The sequence below is a fragment of the Crinia signifera genome, chromosome 9, assembly GCF_055691185.1.
Source record: "Crinia signifera chromosome 9, ASM5569118v1, whole genome shotgun sequence".
NCBI lineage: Eukaryota > Metazoa > Chordata > Amphibia > Anura > Myobatrachidae > Crinia > Crinia signifera.
The window spans coordinates 154,015,880-154,024,489 of NC_139225.1; positions in this window are offsets into that span (position 1 = coordinate 154,015,880).

Here is an 8,610-nt window from a genome sequence, read left to right on the forward strand (position 1 = left end):
ACCGGCAGATTTCCCATCATTACCGGCCGCAGCACTCTGCGGCCCAGGAGCCCGGCAGACGCAGGATTGTACAGATTCCTGATTATATGTCAGATAAACAGAGTGTGGTGCCGCCTGCGGCGCTTCTCATATAATATAACTGAAGCATACGCCCTTGTCGGGCCATACAGACTTATCGTAAAGGGAAATAACCTGATATATTTGCTCATATACAAGATGGTCTGCGTTATAGTGGTCACAAAGGTGCAGTTCTAGTTGTGTAATACCACGTTTTCATTGCCTAGCAAATTACCGGCTCAGGCATGTCGACCCGGTAATTTGTCTTTCAACACGGGTTTTATTTTAGTGTGAACGGCACAAACCGGGTCGAAATTCCGGGGTCTCCAACCCTGCTCGTTACAAAGGTTGGAGCACAAGTATGCTGACCTGGGTTGGCCCGTTCACACTGCAAAAAGACTCATGTTGAAAGGCAAATTACCAGGTAGAACTGCTTCACCCGGGAATTTGCCTAGCAGTGAGAATTGGGGTCCGGCACTTAAATGCCGGGTAAAAGCCGTGTTGTTCACACTGGGAGTGTGAACATGGTATTTTAGGCACGGTATACTGTAAGGGGCTGGTTCTGTGCCTCCAGAGCCTGGCTCGTGCTAATGCAGGAAAGCAACCAGAAATTGTAGCCCCCACCCTCGAACGTCCGGCGTGCCTGGTGAGACTTTCGGTGACCACAGCACTGACCGCACTACTATACCTCTACACTGCTTTAAGGGAAATTATACGTTATATACTCCAGTCCTGGGCCCCTTTCTGTCAGCCGGTGATCCCTAAAAAGATGCCCTGTGCACTATTCAGTGCGGGAAAGGAGACAGGGGTGGCCTAGTGACTCAGGGCATGCCCCCAAATGGATGAAAGGGGGGGTCATGGCAATCAGCCCTGCCCCTGAACATGGCTCCACCTCTTTGACCCTTTCTCCACCCCTGTCACCCGTGACTCTGCCCTTTTTCAGGTCCCACTCCTGGTCATCTAACAGTTGGGAGGTATGTTTTAGTGGCTTGTTCTGAGTTGGTCGCAGCGGTGTCCTTGGCCTTTATGCTAATGTCACTACATAGCGCTTCCCTGGTGGATGCGTAAGGACTAAAGGCCCCCATGCACTAGTAAGATTTCAACAGATTGGGCGGATAAATGGGACAAATTTCATTTGTTTGACATTTTGTCCAACCAGATGCGCATTCCCGAATTAGAAGGTCAAATGGGCTGCACATAAGATAAATATTATGCGGAGAACACTGGGAGCCAGTCGGGGGGGGGAATCATGGAGGCGGATGCCGCGAGCTGGCAAGGGGGTGCAGAAAGGCAGGCTTGGGGACCTGAGTAGCCAATCAGTGGCTTTCCATTCATTAGTATGGGGTTTTATTTAGCAGCTCAGCTCCCGGCTCCCCCTTACTGGCGCCCAGCGAACCCCTGCACATGGCTCCCTCGGCCTGCAGCTCCCCGGGAGTTGCATGTGACACATCTCATGCGATTTATCACAGGCAAAACTTGACACATCAAGTGCCTAATCGTATTTGAGCCCTGCTGGGGAATTCAGGCAAGTCGGCCTAATGTATTGGGGGCATTAAGACACATACTGTCGTTCATGCCAAACTAATCTACTAGGGTTCTATGAAGAGGTTAGCAAAAACCTGCTGTAGATGTGATTTTCCTAGATTTCGCTAAAGCATTTGATACTGTCCCACACAAGAGATTGATTAATAAAATGGAGAACCTAGGATTGGGTGAAAATATCTGCAGATGGGTAGGGAATTGGCTATGTAATAGAGAACAAAGAGTGGTTGTGAATGGTGCCGTATCAGATAGGATACCGGTACTAAGTGGAGTGCCCCAGGGTTCGGTTTTGGGGCCCATTTTGTTTAACATTTTTATTAACAATATTGGGATAGGGTTACTCAGCAATGTATCCATCTTTGGGGACGATACAAAACTTAGCAAAGTCATCAAATCATCAGAAGATGTCACCATGCTTCAAAATGATCTTGCAATTCTAGATGAGTGGGCAAAAAAATGGAAGATGAGGTTCAATGTAGATAAATGTAAGGTTATGCACCTTGGGAGACACAACCAGTGTGCAAGTTACAACCTTAGCGGAGAGGAACTGGGTAATTCTATACTTGAAAAGGATCTAGGAGTCCAAATAGACAGCAAACTGGGGTATAGTGCCCATTGTAAAGTAGCTACAAAAAAGGCCAACAAAATTCTGGCATGTATTAAGAGGGGAATGGAAACTAGGGACTCAAGGGTAATTATGCCACTGTATAAAGCATTGGTGAGACCTCACCTCGAGTACGGAGTACAGTTCTGGGCCCTACACTATAAAAAGGACATCATAGAATTAAAAAAAGTCCAAAGGCGAGCAACAAAGCTTATTAGGGGAATGGAGAATTTAAGCTACGGGGAGAGATTAAGCAATTTGGGACTATTTACATTAGAAAAGAGACGTTTAAGGGGGGACATGCTCAACATGTACAAGTATATCAAGGGCCAATATAAGGAACTGTCACACACCCTCTTTTCTACTAGAAAGGAATCTAGGACACGAGGGCATGAGTATAGATTAGAAGAAAAAAGATTTCATTCAGCTAGTAGAAAGAATTTCTTTACAGTCAGAACAGTCAAACTCTGGAACTCACTTCCCAGAGAGGTGGTAACGGCTGGCTCATTAAATGCGTTCAAGGCAAAGTTGGACAAACATTTACTGGAGAAAAACATCATGGGTACAAATAAGAAATAAAATTTGTCTGTAAGATACCAGAACCTACCAAATCAGCAATGGATATCTATACCAGGTTGAACTAGATGGACGCAAGTCTTTTTTCAGCCTTACCTACTATGTAACTATGATTTGTAGACATAACACAACAGGTTTATGCAACTTGACATGCACCATCATTCACAATGGGTGGGATGCAGTGTTCTAAAGGGAATATGCAATCAAAAGTCTGATTTCGGGCTTCAGGCCACATTAGCAGTGAGGGATGGTAATTAGTGTTGTTCAACCTGTGACACTACAGAGCTGCCATAATACCTTCAGGCAGATTTATAAAGTTTTAAAAATATATAAACTCGAAGGTGATAAACAGTGATAAACGTCCAGCCAATCAGCTCCCAACTGTCATCTTTTAAACACTACCTATAACATGACAGATTGGAGCTGATTGGCTGGACATCAATCACTCTTTATCACACTTGCGTTATTTTAAAATCTTTTTAAGGCTTAATACATCTGTCCCATTATGACATGAAGGGTGACATTCTATGCTATGCGCTAAATGCGCATGTTTAATTCGCACACCATATCGCCGCAAATCGCCTATTTTCAAATCGCATTTTTCAGCCTAAATGCGCATATTTAATGTGATGCGCATTGGAGGCTGAAAAGTGCGGTTAGGGGCGATTTGCGGCGATGTGGTGCGCTGTTTTTAGTCCTGAAAATGTGCGATTTTCATGTGTGAAAATCGCACATTTGCAGGACAGCGCAAGGTGTAAAAAAAAGAACCGAGCGCGGGGTCCCCCGCCCGAGTGTAACCAGCCCCGGGCTCACAGAGCCGGTGCTGGTGACATAAAATCAGGGTCCCCGACAAATAGGGGTCCCCTTGATTTTATGAAACCAGCACCAGACTCAAGGTCCGGCGCTGGTTCCCAAAATACGGGGGACAAAGTGACTAGGGGTCCCCCGTATTTTAAGAACCAGCACCGGACACAACCAGCCACAGCCGGGGGGAGACTTTTTATACAAGTCCCCCCCGGCCAAAGCATTAACCCCCTGGCTGGTCAGCATGGGCAGGGGTCCTGGGGAAGTGGGGACCCCCACAATGAAGGGGTCCCCCCCCTCCAGGACTTACCAGCCCATGCTGATAGTCCGGGGCTGTCCTCCATGCCCCTGGGCTGTGGGCATGGAGCTGATGCTTTGTGTAAAAAAAAGAATGTAAACTATTGTTTTACACTGGCGAACTATCAGTCCCAGCAAGCCTACCCCGCATGCTGGGACTTGGGGAACCACAAGTCCCAGCATGCGGGGCATTAAAGTGCCCGCTGGCACTTGTAGTTCTGCAGTGTAAAAAATAGTGCACAAAATCACACTGACACCCTGTGAAATAAAACTTTAATACACACAAAACACACTGATACTTACCTACCTTGAGCCCGTAGGTCGGTCCCTGGATCCTGGATTCTTCCTCCGGGGCTCCAGGGCAGAAGAGTCCGGTTCCGGGGCCTTGGTCCTGGTTCCGGGGCTGGTCCTGGGGTTCCGGGGCTCCTGCCGTGAAGAATCCGGGGTCCGGGATCCGTGGTAGTCCAGAGGGGTACCTAAGGAGGAAAATCCTACTCACCTGCTCCCCGGCGGCGACCTCCGGTGACAGCGCTGCTCCCGAATGGTACCCGGCTTCAAGGAGTTGGTCCGGCGCTGAGATGTTTCCTCTTCGCCGTCTGTGAACAGAATGATTTCTCGGCCAATCAGGAGCCGAGAAAGTCAGCTCCTGATTGGCCAGAAATCATTCTGAATATAGACGCCGACGGAGTAACATCTCAGCGCATCCAGAGCTGAGATGTTACTCCGTCGGCGTCTATATTCAGACGCCGACGGAGCCGGGTCCTTGAAGCCGGGTACCATTCGGGAGCAGCGCTGTCACCGGAGGTCGCCGCCGGGGAGCAGGTGAGTAGGATTTTCCTCCTTAGGTACCCCTCTGGACTACCACGGATCCCGGACCCCGGATTCTTCACGGCAGGAGCCCCGGAACCCCAGGACCAGCCCCGGAACCAGGACCAAGGCCCAAGAACCGGACTCTTCTGCCCTGGAGCCCCGGAGGAAGAATCCAGGATCCAGGGACCGACCTACGGGCTCAAGGTAGGTAAGTATCAGTGTGTTTTGTGTGTATTAAAGTTTTATTTCACAGGGTGTCAGTGTGATTTTGTGCACTATTTTTTACACTGCAGAACTACAAGTGCCAGCGGGCACTTTAATGCCCCGCATGCTGGGACTTGTGGTTCCCCAAGTCCCAGCATGCGGGGTAGGCTTGCTGGGACTGATAGTTCGCCAGTGTAAAACAATAGTTTACATTCTTTTTTTTACACAAAGCATCAGCTCCATGCCCACAGCCCAGGGGCATGGAGGACAGCCCCGGACTATCAGCATGGGCTGGTAAGTCCTGGAGGGGGGGGACCCCTTCATTGGGGAGGTCCCCACTTCCCCAGGACCCCTGCCTATGCTGACCAGCCAGGGGGTTAATGCTTTGGCCGGGAGGACTTGTATAAAAAGTCTCCCCCCGGCTGTGGCATTACCCTGCTGGCTGGTTGTGTCCGGTGCTGGTTCTTAAAATACGGGGGACCCCTAGTCACTTTGTCCCCCGTATTTTGGGAACCAGCGCCGGACCTTGAGTCTGGTGCTGGTTTCATAAAATCAAGGGGACCCCTATTTGTCGGGGACCCTGATTTTATGTCACCAGCACCGGCTCAGTGAGCCCGGGGCTGGTTACACTCGGGCGGGGGACCCCGCGCTCGTTTTTTTTTAATTTAACCATTTATTTTACTTTTTAAAGCAGAACCCTGCACAGAACATTGCGATCTGTGCAGGGTTCTGCCTAATTCGCCTAACAGACCCAGGTCTGAAATAAGTGCGATAATTAGTCACTTAAATAATGCGATGTGCAAATGCGCATTGCATTAAATAAGCGACTTGTATACTTTTCTGTGCGCAAACATCTGGATGCGATAAAAATGCGAATTAATCTCGCATTTTTATTCACCAGACCTTTACGCACAAAATATGCGATTTAAGCCCCTATGCGCATCCCATTAAATCAACGATTTAATGGGAAAATGCGATATCGCCATTTTGTGGTCTAATTACCGCAAAATAACGATACTCGCATAGCATAGAATGTCACCCGAAGAGACTTGAAAGATATGTAACCATAACTTACAGTAAAAGTAACATATACAGTCAGGTCAATAAATATTGGCAGATCAACACAATTCTCATATTTTGGGCTCTATACAGCACCACAGTGGATTTGAAATGAACCAAACAAGATGTGCTTTAACTGCAGACTATCAGCTTTAATTTGAGGGTATATACATCCAAATCAGGTGAACGGTGTAGGAATTACAATGGTTTCTATATGTGCCTCCCACTTAAGGGACCAAAAGTAATGGGACAATCTAAACAATCCTAAATCAAACTTTCACTTTTAATACTTTGTTGCAAATCCTTAGCAGTCAATAACAGCCTGAAGCCTGGAACGTATAGACATCACCAGACGCTGGGTGTCATTCCTGGTGATGCTCTGCCAGGCCTCTACTGCTAATGTCTTCAGTTCCTGCTTGTTCTTGGGTCATTTTCCCTTCAGTTTTGTCTTCATCAAGTGAAATGCTCAATCGGATTCAGGTCAGGTGATTGACGTGGCCATTGCACTTATTTGCCTTACAAAACCTTTTGGTTGATTTTCCAGTAGGATTCGGGTCGTAGTACATCTGCAGTGTGAAGCACTGTCCAGTTCTGAAGCATTTGACTGAATATAAGCAGATAATATTATCCTGCTGCATTTGTCAGCAGTCAGATTATCAGTAAATACTAAGTAACCAGTTCCATTGGCAGCCATACATGCCCGCGCCATGACACTACCACCGCCATGCTTCACTGATGAGGTGGTATGATTTGGATCATGAGCAGTTCCTTTCCTTCTCCATACTCTTCTCTTCCCATCACTCTGGTACAAGTTAATGTTTGTCTCATCTGTCTATAGGATGTTGCTCAAAAACTATAAAGGTTTTTTTAGATGTTGTCCTTCAAACTCTAATCTGGTCTTCCTGCTTTTGAGGCTCACCAATGGTTTACATCTTGTGGTGAACCTCTACATTCACTTTTGTGAAGTTTTCTCTTGACTGTTGACTCTGACACATATGCACCTACCTCCTGGAGAGTGTTCTTGATCTGGCCAACTGTTGTGAAGGGGTTTTTATTCACCAGGGAGGTCATTCTTCTGTCATCCACCACAGTTGTTTTCTGTGGTCTTCCGGGTCTTTTAGTGTTGCTGATCTCTCCGGTGCGTTCTTTCTTTTTAAGAATGTTCCAAACAGTTTATTTGGCCACACCTAAAGTTTGTTTTCTATCTCTCTGATGTTCTTGTTTTGATATTTCAGCCTAATGATGGCTCCCTTCACTGATAGTCACAGCTCTTTGGATCTCATATTGAGAGTCTACAGCAACAGATTCCCAATGCAAATGTCACACCTGCAATCAACTCCAGACCTTTTACCTGCTTAAATGATGATGAAATAACGAGGGAATGGCCCACACCTGTCCATGAAATGGCTTTTGAGCAGATTGTCCCATTACTTTTGGACCCTTAAAAAGTTGGAGGCACATATAGAAACCGTTGTGATTCCTTCATCGTTCGCCTGATTTGGATGTAGATACCCTCAAATTAAAACTAAAAGTCTGTAGTTAAAGCCCATCTTGTTCAGTTCATTTCGAATCCATTGTTGTCGTGTTCGAGTTTAAAATTTGAGAATTGTGTCGATGCCCCAATATTTATGGACCTGACTGTATGTAACTATTTATCTGTCCAGAGGTCTCTTTAATGAGCAGTTGGAAGTAACTGATCAGTCTCTCTAATACAGAGGGGTGTACTAAGTCCATAGATCATAAACCTGGCTTCCAATGATAGCATACCTATCTCTTACCATTAGGCCAGACACCCAGGCCATTGTGAAAGATGATAAATGGTTTATGGGAAAGAGAGGTCAAACAGTGGTAACTTTACTGAAAAATAATCTCTGCAAACAGATTAATTTGCTCCATCATAATAACCCACATAATCTCCTACAAATAATTAATTTTAGACATAATATTCACATGAATAAATACAAATGAGAAATAAATGAAACTAAACAGAATTCTCTGTCTCCTGTGTGTGATATTTTGCTATACACACTGGGAACATTGGAAGACTGTATACTCCGTATGCACTAAGCCGTAGGGTGGAATATGAAGTCAGTGTAATTATTTTTGTGCGCCCGCAGCGGACATCACATCTGTAGGTAGCGGCGGCCCGGAGCAGCTGTAGCCCTGTAAAATGACATTTCACAGCTCCAACCTTCCTCTGCAACTGGGGATTTTCATTTCAAAGTATTTTCCTGAATTTTCGGCTTTGCTTCCCCCGGCTGATGGAGCTGAGGGAGGGAAACTCTGGTTTTATTTCCTCTTTAATAGAAATGTGCAGCAGGGGAATAATAAAATCTGCGCGTTCTATTTATAAAAATATATAAACATTGCAAACCGAGCATATGCAAATGCTATACTCTACTGCAGGGATGGGGAACCTTCGGCCCTCCAGCTGTTGTTGAACTACACATCCCAGCATGCTCTGATACAGTTGTAGCATGGCCACATAGCAAAACTGTAACAATGCATTCTGGGATGTGTAGTTCTACAACAGCTGGAGGGCCGAAGGTTCCACATTCCTGCTCTACTGTATGGGGTTTAGTTACTAAGATGGAGGTTCTACTTAAGATGGGATTTTGCTATGAACTACCAACCAGTTTCTATTATCTTGTAGAAGG